Here is a 14,587-nt window from a genome sequence, read left to right as displayed (position 1 = left end):
CCCTTTCTCATGAAATCATGTATTTCATTAGAAGCATTATTTATTTTTAAAGTTGATTTCAGAAATCGTCATGTTAATAAAACACATATTTAGTTAGTCCTTCATAAAGCTATTTTCAGATGTTACTAAACAACTCTCAGTAGCAGCAAAGGGTAGCAGCCTGGGAAGAACCGTTTTAGAAAACAATGTTTTTTTATAAATCCAACTTTCAATAAGCAATGTCTTCTCCTGAGAAAAATAAAAAGTCAGCTTGTTTTCTTTTCTTCTTTCGATAGAAACACTACAAGAAGATACGGAAGCCCTCAAATCCTTCTGTTCTGGTTAATGTGCCCACTTCCTCATACCACTTTCCCTTATCACCACACCTTTATGATTAAAGAAGGATTTCTGTCCTCCAAGAATTCATGCAAACAAATCCACACACACATACACACATACACACACACTGAGTATATGTATGCACACACACATATACTCATACACATACACACATATACAAACACATTTGCACATACATACATGCACATACACACAATATATATATTTATATACATGCACACACACATAATCAAATACTCATACACACATATTCAGACATATACATGCCCACATACATACACACAGAGAGTACATAAATCTAACTATAAGACATATTCTGGTATTAATTTTTGTATATGCTGGGAATTTGAATTGAAGGCCTTGCCTATGCTAGGCAAACACTCAAATGCTGAGCCACATTCGCAGTCCCTGATGTCTATTACTCTATGCATCTTGCCAAGCAATTATCAAATATATTAGCAAAATCTGAAGCAAAAAGCATATATCTGTTATATTTTCTTAATATTACAAACTGGAAAATTAGGGTATTGGGTAATTTTTGGAGGAGTAATTTTATTTTGTAAGTTTAAAAGATGCCATTATAATGATAACTATCATTTGGAAAACCCTTTAACTTAATTTACAGTAAAAAAAAAAAGAAGCAATATACAATTACAAAAGGAAGGAAATCATCAGTTTTCCACATATGCATTGGAAATATGAGGGTGGATTCAGGTAGGCAAATTTTGAGATTCTGAAACCTAGAGTTACCTTGAAATTTGACCAATGTCAATGTTAATACTGAACAGTAATTTTGCTGATGACTTTCAGCCTTTCTTCATTAATTAAAGGTTCACTGGATCAATCCAACATGATGTCCAAACAAAGGAGTAATTGGTATCTGGATTAAAACTACTAGAAATGAAGTTAAATTTACAAATTTTCAAAATTTAACTAATAGAAGGGCATTTCTTCACTACAGTGTATACTTAAAATTCCTTTGATACAGGACAGAATGAAGACTTCAAGGATCATAAAGCAAACTTGACAGCTCACAGGCAAATATAAATCATTTGTAACAACTATATGTCAAAGTACAGCACTGCAGACTTGGAAGAAGAGTTTGAATGAAAATATTTCCCTGAAAGCAGAGTCCTCTCTGATTCATTTGTCTGTTTCATTCCATCATCCAATCAATATTCAAAACACTGATGATATTTTTTCTTAAAAATCAACACTGATTGAGCCCATGTCTCCTGTCTCCCCGTGTTACATGCTCTCATGTCAGGTCCTGATTACCTGTATTGTAGACTTTTACAAGCCCTGTCTTCCCAACACTTTTCACCACTACTGGCATCTCAGCCTCCAGCTCAGCTCATTCAAAACTCCACAGTTTCCAGTTCTGACTGCATTAACTTCTGAGAAGTCAGAGTTGTCCCCAGCAGTACCACTTTGTGCCTATCCTACTTCTGAAATCCTACTTCACAGATTCACCTTTCAGCCTGTCATTCCAAGCCTATCAACCTCTATAGACATGTTTGCTTTTATTTTAGACTACATTAGTACTGCCTTAATGTTCTCACTCTCTTTCTTTGCTAATTTTGTCCATGATGTCTTTATTCATACTCTTGTACATCATGTCTTTTGGACTCCATTCTCCCAACTTCATTGTCAAAACAAATTGCTTATCCACAAAGATCCTGTTGAAAATCACTGCCTTAACCGGCCTTATACTTTCTGCTCTATCTTCTCACTCCAAGCTAGTAAAGCCTAAGTATGCATTAAGCTCCCTCCAGAGTTTCAGGGCACCCTGGGTATAGCAGTATGAGAGACAAATTAAACTCTCTTGGGAACTCTCTCTACTACTCAAAGATGATCCCCTTGGAATTTGTGACCATGTTCCTTTTGGGGGAACTAACAGTGCCTGGCAGTATTGAACATAATTAGTCAGTGCATGTCCCTTCATTTTTACTACCCCAAATAAGATACAATTCTAACTTGACCTACAAAATTTGATAGTCCTTCCACAGTCACCCAGAAATCCATTCTCATACCATTCACCCAGGACACATCTGCAAATCACTAACTCGGCAAAGATACTCTAGGGCAGTCTGAATATAAATATAAACTTCAGGTATAAGAACTCAAATTCTACAGCTAAGAACACTTGTATAAGTATTCTTTCTTTACATAAAAATCTACAGCTAGCATTGAAACAAATCAAAAGACAATAAATATCTAAAGCTGATAGTACAGCCGTGGGAAAAAAGAATAATAATAATAATCAGAGATAGAAACATTGAAAATAACAAACACTAAGAGAATTTCCTGTAGTGACACAGATGTTCTACCCCAGAGTTAACACCATAGCCATCAGCCATACATGGCTATCGAACACTCAGAATACAACTATTGTGACAGAGAAACTAAATTCTTAAAGTCATTTAATGATAATTGATGTATAGTTACATTTAAACAGCCACATGGGGGTAGGACTCTCAGTTACTACAGCTTAAGTCATTAAGAAAGCCCATAGGGACTTGCTAATGACAGTCTGATAACAAATGTGAGCCATGATTGTGACCTGCTCCAGAGGTCACAGATCAGGTGACAGTAATCAGCAGCCACATTTAGGAAGGCAGGGTATGTACACAACACCACATATCGTGGGAAAATATTTTCTCAAATTAAATGAAGTAAAGTGAGGCCATCTGGAAAATTTAACCCTTCATGCTACACCAAGGAAAATATTCACGTTGTGCTTTGATCAACAGCTCTTGTCTCTCTTCTCCCCACCCTCTCATCCTACAAGGTTGTTCACAAAAGCCTCTAAGAACACTGTAATGTCAACAGTAAGGCCTGCCATGAAATTTATACTCACAATTGAATCCTAGTTTCAACTTTTTAGTCCACTTAGCATCCTTAATTTTGTCATAGCCCTTAACAGAATCTAACTGCACCCATTGTAATAATATAAGATACATGGGAGATAAAAATTTTTGTCTGTTTTTGTCACTAATGTTATGTAAATGTACAATAGGACTCATACATATATATGATACACATATATGTGTATATAAACACTACGTAACTGAAAGAAAAATATAATGGCCCAACTGTATCACTTTCAAAAATTCTATTTTTCCAAGGACCTTTCATATTTCTGTAGTTCAGAGTAAGTGCTAATACTAATGTCTGTATTTAAGTACATAATGGTTCTTCTTATGACCACAACTCTACAGAGTAGTTTTTATGAGGACACTGAAGTGTAGAGAGCTAAGTTTATGTAACAAGTTGGTATTAAAGCTGAAATTGGAATTTTGGGTCATTTGCATCCTTGGGTCATATACTTTCTGCTAACTGCATTGCTATGTTCTACAATAAATGTAAAATATATGAAAATAAAATCTTGGAATTTCAATTTTAAGAAGAATAAAAAGGAAAAAGAAAAATCTAAATAAGGTCTGCCAAAGTTGTCATCAGTTATTTTTCAGGCTCTTGCTCATAAATTGGGGGTTGTTACATACATTAAGGCCTGGGTTGGCGATATGAGATGTGGATGGGAACTTCACCCTAGGGTAGTGGTTCTGAACCTTCCTAATGCTCCAACCCTTTCACACAATTCATCATGTTGTGGTGAACCCCTCAACCATAAAGTTTTTTTGTTGCTGTTTCATAACTGAAATTTTGCTACTGTTATGAATCATACTGTAAACATCTATGTTTTCTGATGGTTTTAGGTTCCTGTGAAAAATGTATGGGCCCCGCAAAGGGGTCACAACTCACAGTTGAGAACCACAGCTCTAGGGCAAGACTCATCAAACTGTTAGGAATGATGAAAGGGATCATGGTCTTTAATTTCCAAAGAGACTGTGGAAATGAAGACAAAAATACTCAGAGTAACTCTCTTATTTACTGTAAAAATTACAAAAATTCTCAGGTTCGTTTTTTTGCATGCTTTATTTTTCAATTCAAAATTCCCAAGCCATTTCCCCTGTCTGTGACTGTTTCGGCAGTTGCCCTGCAAAGCAGAATGCTGACCGCTGCAGCACTGGCTGGTGCCATCTGTCCTATGAGGAAAGAGACACTGACCAACCCATTCTCTGTCTCTTCTGAATGCTTGCTCCCAAGGACAGTTTTTTAAAAAAAGACAATAATGTTTTATAATGGTTTCTACCATTACACCAAAAGACTACAGACAGAAACTATGTCTCTAGGCCTCAGGGCAAATTATTCAATGTGGTTTGTTTTACAAAACTGGTTCTGATTTCAGAAGACTTACCCATAAACAGGAAAGAGTCCAACCAAGCCAACTCAAAGAGAAGGCCAGTTTCTTACTCATACTATGTGAGCTCCTACTGGGTGACCATCCAAGTTAAGTAGGTCCCTGGAATGAGTGACCTTTCCTGAGATCATAGTCATGGAAAACAGAAAAATAAGTGTTCTTACAAAGTCAGCGTTCAGTCTAAAGGGGTAAGAAACCTAAACCTTTCAGCAAGGCAGACAAAAGCAATCCTTTCTGGGATGTCTTTTGTTTACAAACTATATGATTTTTATAACATACTTTACCAGGAAGAACAAGACTTAAATATTCAAATTAACAAGTGATAGTGCTTCTACAAAGTCAGGATTTTATCCTGGACATTAGATACAAAAGGAGTATCGAATGAAAAGATACAGAAAAGAGAGTTAACAATACATTTTAGAAGACTATGGAGTGCCATAAATGAAAATATAAATTAAAATTTCCCAAAATCTGACAGGGGGAATTTATTTAGTTTCCTATAAGAAACTGAGAGGACGTGAAACAGGTCCAGTTGCTTGAAAATTTCTGAAAGGACATTCTCAGATAAAGAATAAAAGAGATTTAAGAATGTGTAAAAGGATGCACATTTTCCATTAGTACTATGCTACTATATTTACAACTAATACACAAATAAATAGTGGGACACTATAAACTTTGACAATAACCAAGGTATTTATGGAGCCCCATTCTCATTTCCAGGAAGAGAAAGAAAACAGACTCTTTGAAGATATTTTAAAGAAAGACTTAACTATTTGATTGAGAGAAAGTTAGAAGAATAAGGGGTAAAGAGCAACTCTGAACAGGGCAAGAGGTTATCTGGCCCATCATTGGCTGAACCTCTCTAAGCCCACCACTCAGATCTGATTCAAATTAAACCTGAGTGATCAACCTTGCAGGAGAGGATGGACTCAGTCAGCTGCACCAAAGTCAATAGCAAAGTAAACCATCATCATCTGTAGAGAGGCAACTGTTGCCTATGTGTGCTGAGAGTTGTCTTGACACACCAGCACCTGAGGAGAAGAAGCAAGCAAACAGTAAAGTTTACAGTAAACTTGTGTTGTTCAATGGAGTGTGCCTACTAGCAAGACCAATGGTTAAACTTGATATTCATGAAACACACTGGTTTTACAGGGGCCACCACAGCAATACGCAGATCTGCAAGTTGAGAGCACAGACCAGCCCTTAGAATCCTGAGGATTTTCAAATCTAGACTGCCCATGATCACTGTGGCAATTGAAGACATAATCAAGCTTTGGAATACTATGAGTCCTCTTAGCAGTTACTATTGTGACTACGTATCCCCTACCTCACAAACTATTCTCTTTTCCAACTTGGTTTCTTTGAAATATGGTTGACACATTGCGTTCTCTTCAACTACTCACTGGCATCTCCATGTAACAGAGACTAGTGCAGCTGAGTGAGGGTTTTCACTAAACTTTACTTTCTCATCATTTAAAATGAGCAGCTCTAAGCAGTATTTAAGGCAGACAGTCACAACCAACATAACTATGTTGGGATGCAGATCTGAGTCCCGACTAGGCAGTCTAAAGCCATTAAGTGTTAAGGTTCATGGTCATAGCCAGCTGGTCTAGAAAGGTGGAATCTGACAGGTGAGTTCTAGTCACTGTGAGATTCTGTCAGAGAGACTGAAGAGTGTCAGGACTGGAATGACATGAGAGAAGTTGGTAGAGTTAGGTGACATCATATGGGGTTTTGTCACCTTATTAAGGAGTCCAGGTGGGAAGAAGGAATTCAGGAAGGTCGGATTCATTTTCAAGAAAACTCTAAATTAGTATGATGGAAGGATTAGAGGAGGGAAGGAAAGATGTATATAGATGTATATAGTGGGTTAAGGTATTTTTGCCATATTCTGAGAGAAAGAGATGGCTGTAGCTTAGACGAGTTGATAGCCGCAGGATTCAGCCTAATGGTCCATTTTAAGCAATAGACTAGAGGAACACTATCAACTGTGATGGATATTAGTCCTTTTGATATTTGTATAGCATAGACTGCACTGTACGGTCTGTGAAAAGATCCTTGGGAAAGTTGTGGTAAGTAAAATTTAGTAATCAGACATTTAAAACAATGAGACATTGTCTAAAATTTTAGAAGAATATTTGAGGATAGTGGTTCTCAACTTTTCTAATGTTGCAACCCTTTAATATAGTTCACCATTTTGTGGTGAGACACAAGCATAAAATTATTTCATTGCTACTTCAAAACTGTAATTTTGATAGTGCTATGAATCATAATGTAAATATATGATATACAGAATATCTGATGTGCAATCCCCAAAGTGGTCACAATCCACAGGTTGAGAACCACTATTTTTAGGAGAACAAATACTATACTACTATCTAATTTCTTAATAATATTCTTCTTATAATACATTATTTGCTTCTCAAAATTTTGTAAGGTTCATCATAAGAAGTCATTACTGCACCTCTAGCTGGAAAGCTGCCTGTAGAACTCACTAGCTTTATGATTCTATATAATCAGTTCAGCTTTCCCAAGTCTACAAGAAGGGGAAGACAGTAACACTAAGCTCATTAAACTTCTCATGAGCATGAAATAAGGGGGCAAGATTTCCATTCGTTATAAAGCACTTTAAAATAATAAGGGTAGATTTACTAAGTGCAAAAAGTTGTCTCCTGATTAACTTAAAATTTTGCATAGCCAATAAAATAGGATTTAAAGAATGAATATTACTTCAGAAAATATTGAGCCTACTCAGATAAGAACAGTGTTATATGCTGTCCCACCAGACAGCCCTCACTGTCACTAATGCAATAATTGAGGCAGCATATGACAGAGGTTCTACATCAGGCTTCTGAAAAGCTGAGAGGGTTCCATGAATTTATGTGACCCCCAAGAGGAACAGAGACAGTGATGGGGACTGTAAGAGAAGCAGAAGGACTTTTTGAAGATGCTTCCGAGCAAGTCAGAGCACTGTGTCCATCTCAAGAAACAGATTTACAAAAGCATTCTTTCATTTCTTCTCTCTTGTGTCATCTGGTAAGAAAATACATTTTAAACAACTATCTGTAAATTTCAGCCTTTTTGTTGAAGATACTGATTCTGTCCTCGGCAATACAACTTGGTCTGGTCATTGAAATGTGAATGGGCATAGCTTAAGGCCACAGCTAAGTGGGGTCTTCAAGAACTGTTAAAAGATTTGACTATATCTCCTAGGAACTTAATGTTCTCAGCAACATGAATGACAGGTTCCAGATGGAAACTGATCCTTCAGCTAAGGCCCTGGCATTAAAAATAAATGAAGCATGAACAAAGATACCATCAACTGCCAGCAGAGATTGTGTGTGTGTGTGTGTGTGTGTGTGTGTGTGTGTGTGTGTGTGTGTATCAGAGGGCTGTTTCGGGATATTTGATCACACTGTGTAAATATGTGTCTATGTTTTACCTCATCTACCTCTAAGGCACGTTCTGATAGATTTAATATGGTAAAAATATGGTAAAATATTAAATGGTAAGAGCTAGGCAGGAGAGGATAGGCAGGACTTCTGGGCAGAGACTGGAACTCTGGGAAAAATCTGGGGTGCAGAAGATTTACCAACTTGATGCAGAGGAAGTTGATGTATAGTACAAAAGAAAGGTAATGAGTCATGTGGCAGAACATAGATTAATATAAATGGGTTAATTTAAGTTTTAAAAGCTAGTTGGGAACAAGCCTACGCTAAGGCCAAGCTTTCATACTTAATCCTACCTAAACCAATGGTGGGGAGTAGGCAAAAGTACGTTCCCAGATGTAAGAAGTAGATCCTGGGTAGCAAACAGCAGCTGACCACATGGGGATGTCTCTACCACCACAACATGTGACATAAAACTTTCCCATATTCTGAATTCAGTATATTTGTGTTTAATTAAATTCTCCATATTGCTCAGGATCCAATTTGGCAGGGTAAAGGGCCTCTCAGATCATTATCCCTAACAACTGAATTCCACAAAGAGAATAGGAAGTTTCTGCTGACCTTCTGATGAGGTGCCAATTAATGAAAACCAGGCACTACCTCAACAATATTAATAATGTATTAATCCAGAAACACAGAACACAGACTTGATGGTAGTGGAAACCTAAGGGTGCTAGGGCTGCCAGTGTGCAGAGTTCCCAAGAACAAGTGTGGCCTGATTTTATCCCTAGACCATATTTTGAAATAACTATCTATCATATGTTGAAAAAACAAAATCTAAAACATTGGCACATTTTTTTATATCATATTGTTGGGTTGGTTTTCCAAATATTTAAAAGAGAAAATAATCGTGTCTGTATATCCTCAATACAAATCTAGGAGGTAAAGGTAGTTGTTTACTTAAAAGTTTTTTTTTATAAAATGTAATATTAGTAGATATAATTATTGTAGACATTCTCTGGCAAGGTATCATGTATGCCTTAGTGGATATCACTGCTGCCCTATCAGTAAACAGAGAGATATGTAGACTGAAATTATCTATTTCATTGTCAGATTATTTGTAGTTTTATTACTCAAACTCAGATGGAGACCCTTTATCTCTATTCGTCAAATCGAGGAAGAGGTGTAACAACTCTGGTGGTCAAATCCTCATTTGTTTAGTCATCCACACATTCCAGTGACAAGATGCATAAATAGTTGCTATATCCCATGACCAATATGCTTTGCAATAATATTATCTTACCCAGAGAAATATTATTTATTGGTTGCTATATAGATTACAATATACAAACCTAGAATGAATTGTTACTGTGTGGTCCTTAATTAGACATTTTCATCATTTTTTCACTTGGCATAGCTTAAGAATAATACTTAATGGGCTGTATCTTCAGTCATCTCAGTAAATATTTACTAATAATAAAACTAACATTTATATAGGTTTGATGGTACAGGAGACACAGTCTTAAACAATTTCCTTACGCTAAGGTATTTGATCTTTAGGTAGCCCCATGATATAGTCACTTACTATCTTCATTACTACAAGGTATTTTATTTATTTATACTTGAATTTTCCTTACTCGTTTTCAGACTTAAAACCTTTAAGAATTCTTAGACAAACACACTAAAGTAAATGAGAGACAAAGGGTACAGTAAAATAAAATAACGCTATGGTTACTATTATGGAAAAATACACGTTATAAAGTTTGTGGAACTATTGTATAGGACTATAAGCTCAGCTGTGAACTGCTTGGAAAATAAAGCATAATCAGGCACAAAATTCAGCAGCCATCATAAAAAATATCATCAGAAAACAAGCCAGCCACCAGGCACAAATTCCCTGGAAGAAAATCATTTTGTGGGTCATAGCAAAGAACATACCATTAGCAGTAAGAGTAGAAGATATGAGAACAGCATTGTTCAGTGCTGTCAGTTCCATAACAGTTTCCTTTCTTCACCTCTAATGAAGTCTTTACATCTTGGGAATACTACTATTTATTATTTGTAAAGGTGTGTGGAGGACCTAACTCCCAACTCTGTAGCTACATGTGGTTAAGACACTTGAGATGGTGATATGTCTTTATTCTTTCCTGGTCATTTAACCCTGGGCCACGAGGTAGATTTTAGATTACTAAAACCACACAACAGAGGCATTTATAATTTTACATGACAAAGAAAGAAAATTCAACTTTGGGGAAGACTATTATTTTGGGTTTTCTGGGTAACTGAAAAATGAGGGAAGCAGATGTCGCCTGTGGATTAGGGCATGGGGAATACCTCTGCAGGGAGATGTCGAGACTGAGGTCTATAAACAGAGAAGAGCAGATCTCACCCTCACTACCTACAACAAGACAGTTTCTGGATTACTGAAGGAAGAGCATGAAGGCTGAAATATACTAAGAGAGAATGAATAGGAATAAGAAAGTCTCAAGAAAAGGCAGAGACCCTACCATGCAGCTAACGCAGAGACTGTGGCAGCATGCAGAATACCTGCCTGGGCCTGAGACAGACAGGTCCTACTCCGAGAGGGGATGCAGACACAGGCCTTAATCCAGAAGCCATCTCCAGATGATAGCTACACAAAAGAGAAGTTAGTTTTCTTCCACAAAGTCTCACTGAATAGACACATTACTCTTAAGAGAAGCCACAGACCCAGCAGGAGATGAACTCATAGGCACTTCTGGAGAGTCTTTGTCTCATAATGTTCTGTCAGAGCTTTTCAGTTCTGTTTTGTTGGTTTTGGGAGGGGTTGTTTTGTTTTTAAAAGAATTTCTCTGTGTGCCAATGTGTGTGTCTCTGTATCTACATGTGTTTCTTGTGCTTTTTGTTAGACTCTTTTGTTTTATTTTATTATTATTTTTTGGAAGTAAGGAGAAACTGGAAGGGGTTGTGGAAACAGAAACGCATAATCAGAATATATTGTATGAAAAAATTGATTTTCAGTAAAAGAAGAATTAGAATTTACATCACAGAGAATGTAGAAAAATAGTGAATATTTTGAGGGAAGGTGATCTAGTAGAGTCATTATGGAAAACAGTATCAAGATTTTTCTTTTTTCACTTAGGATTTATGTACTTTATTATTTATCATGTATAAATGAAACCTCAAAAGCATTGTACATGAAAGGAAAAAGAAAAAAGAAAAGCTAGAGTTCCCTCAAAGCACAAAGTTTATTGGTTCTTCTTGTAACACAGTTTCCCATTGCTACTGAAGCCATCTGTGTCTTCCAGTTAATTACTTCAGGTACATGATTTTTTTTCTTTTTAATTTTATTAAAATGACACTATTTTATTTATAAATTTATTTAATAAATTTTATTTATTTTATATATCAGTCAGTTTCTCCTCCTGTACCCTCCCCTTTCCCATCTATCTCCTACCCCACCCATTCCTCCCCCATTTCCATTTAGAAATGGGTAGACCTCCTATGGGTTTGCACAAAGGCTTGCACATCAAGTTAGGGCAGGATCAAGCTCCTCCCCATACCTCAAGGCTGGCCAGAAATCCAGCACAGAGATTACCAAAAGTCAGCTAAGAGCCAGGGAGAGGTCCTGCTCTCACTGTTAGAAGCCTTGCTAAGAGACCAGGCTACAGGATTGTCACATACATGCAGAGGGTGTCAATCCCATGCAAGCCACCTAACTGTTGGTCCAGCGTCCATAAGATTCCTCAAGCTCAGGTCAGCTATGTCTGTGGGTTCCCCCATCCTGATCCCTCTAGCACGTACAATCTCTTCTCCCTTTCTTCTGCAAGACTCTTGGAGCTCAGCTCACTGCTTGTCTGTGAATCTCTGACTCTGTTTCCATTAGTTACTGGATAGAGTATCTCTGATGGCAATTAGGGAAGTCACCAATCTGCTTTTAGTAGATGGCCAAGTCAGGCACTTTCTCCACTAGTGCTAGGAGTTAGTTGGGTTCATCCTTGTGGGTTCCTGGAATTTTTCCTGTTACCAGGTTTCTCTCTAACCCTGAAATGACCCCCATCAAGATGTCTCTTTTGCTACTCTTCCCCTCCATCCTGCCTTCAACCTACCTTCTGTACCCAGTCCACCCAATCCATTCTCTCTAGTTTCCATCCCTCTATTCCTCTATTCCTGGTTCCCGGGTTACCCAGGAGATCTTTTCTAGTTCCCCTTTCCAGGGAAATCCATGTATCCCTCTTTGGGTTCCCCTTGTTATATAGATTCCCTGGGACTTTGGATTGTAGGTTGGTTATTCTGTATTTTGCTCCTAATAACCACCCATGTGTGAGTACATACCATGTTTGTCTTTCTGGGTCTGGGTTACCTCACGGAGAATGATATTTTCTAGTTCCATTCATTTGCCTGAAAATTTCATGAGGTCATCATTTTTACAGCTGAGTAGTACTCCATTGTGTAAATGTACCACATTTTCTTAATCCATTCTTGATTGTGGGAACTCTAGGTTGTTTCCAGATTCTAGCTATTATGAATAATGCTGTTATGAACATAGTTGAGCAAGTGTCCTTGTGGTATGATTGAGCATTCTTTGGATATATACCCAAAAATGGTATAGCTGGGTTTTGAGGAATGATTCCCAATTTTCTAAGAAACCAACCACCATGCCAGTTTCTAAAGAGGCTGCACAAGTATGCACTTCCACCAGCAATGCAGCAGTGTTCCCTTTTCCCCACAACCTCTCCAGCATAAGTTGTCATCAGTGGTTTTGATCTTAGCCATTCTGACAGGTGTAAGATGGTATCTCAGAGTTGTTCTGATTTGTATTTCTCTGATGACTAACGGTGTTTTGCAATTCCCTAAATTTCTTTCAGCCATTTGAGATTCTTGTATTGAGAATTCTTTGATTAGATGTGTACCCCCATTTTTAATCGGATTATTTGGTATTTTGATGTTTAGATTTTTGAGTTCTTTATATATTTTGAAGATCAGCCCTCTGTCAGATGTGAAGTTGGTGAGGATCTTTTTCCCCTCTGTAGGCTGCTGTTTTGTCTTATTGACAGTGTCCTTTGCCTTACAGAATCTTTTCAGTTTCAACAGGTCCCATTTAATACTTGTCGGTCTCAGAGTTGGTGCTACTGCTGTTATGTTCAGAAAGTTGTCTCCTGTGATTTTTCAACAACAACAACAACAAAAATAAAGAACTTCCATAAGGTTTAGGATTCAGAAATTCTACGTCTCAGTATATTCTGAGGATATGAAATCATGTGTCAACAGACACTTCATGCCAATGTGGACTATTTCTCTGTTCACAGTAGGCAAGAAACGGGAATGGGTTGAATGCCAATCACATAAATGCATTAAACCATGTGGTATGCCTACACTTGAAAAAGAAGGATTTCTTGATATTTGTGCCAAAACTGAAGATCATTAAGAGAGCTACTTGCAGAATGGAAACACTACATAATATCATTTACATATATACTCTTTAAAGGTGGAACTCATAGAGAATAATCATTACCAAGAGAGGGGATGTGTCCATTTCTTTTCCTATTACTGTTATAAAAATACCCTGACAAAAACAACTCCACTTTACAGTTCATGAATGCATGAAACTCAAGGAAGCAGGAACCTGACACAGACAGATCTATTCATTCATAACCAAGAGCAGGGAGCAACAAATTAATGTGTGCTTGTGTATGTGTGTGTTTGCCTGTGCTTTGCTGTCTTTCCATGCCTATACAATCCAGAATCCCATGCAGCAGATGGTGTCATTCACAGTGGGTGAGTCTTTCCATCTGAACTAATGTTACAAGGTATTCTCCTGAGGCCAATCTAACCTAGGCAGTCCCTCACTGAGACTCACTTCTCATATGATTCTAGAGCATGTCACATTAACAATTAAAACTCACCACCATAGAGAGTACTTGGGAAATGTTGATCAACAGACACAGAATTTTAGCTAGAATGTATTCAGTAAAAAATCTACTATACATCATGGTGACTGTAGTTAAAAATAGTTTGTGTACCTGATAATGGTTGAGAGGTAATTTTTAAATGTCCTTACTACTAAAAACAGTAAGTAATACATATGCCAAATAGCTTCATTTATCTATTCTACAATGCATATAAACACAAAACTATCATCTTTTATTCTATAAATCTATATGTATATAATTTTACATGATAATTATAGAAAGAAACTATTTTTAGAGAATTGGATGTGCTCCACAGTGTAGGAAAGAGTAACACATAATAAATAGTATGTCTCAAAATATTTTCTGAATGAGCTTTTAAGAAGTGTATGTGGTTTTTTTTTTTGTTGTTGTTGTTTACCTACTACTCCACACAGATCTACGGTGGACGGTGGGAGGTTGTGTATGGCTCGTTCTGCAGGCCGCTGGGGGTCGCTGACAGACAGTCACGGAACTACATGCAGTGCCGGGCCAGGAATCGAACTCGGGTCCTCTGGTCGAGCGATCGGGCGCTCTGCCCCCTGAGCCGTCTCTTCGGCTTTAAGATGTGTTTTTAAAAGACACTGTTCAGTAAAACCTTCTAGGCAGGAGGTCATACAGGGAGCAATATAAGAGAATTTTCATAGGTAAAATAATATCATCAGGCT

The 14,587-nt window shown here is 37.3% G+C and overlaps 1 protein-coding gene across 3 annotated transcripts in view; it reads right to left on the bottom strand.

The window, feature by feature from the left end:
- Cpq (carboxypeptidase Q) overlaps positions 1 to 14,587 on the bottom strand; it is a 400,620-nt gene that overhangs the window by 289,396 nt on the left and 96,637 nt on the right. The window lies entirely within an intron of this gene.

This window comes from Myodes glareolus, chromosome 19, assembly GCF_982192425.1.
Source record: "Myodes glareolus chromosome 19, mMyoGla1.1, whole genome shotgun sequence".
Taxonomy (NCBI): Eukaryota; Metazoa; Chordata; class Mammalia; order Rodentia; family Cricetidae; genus Myodes; species Myodes glareolus.
Note: the sequence above shows the minus strand (reverse complement) of the source record. Positions and strands in the feature narration are given on the sequence as shown.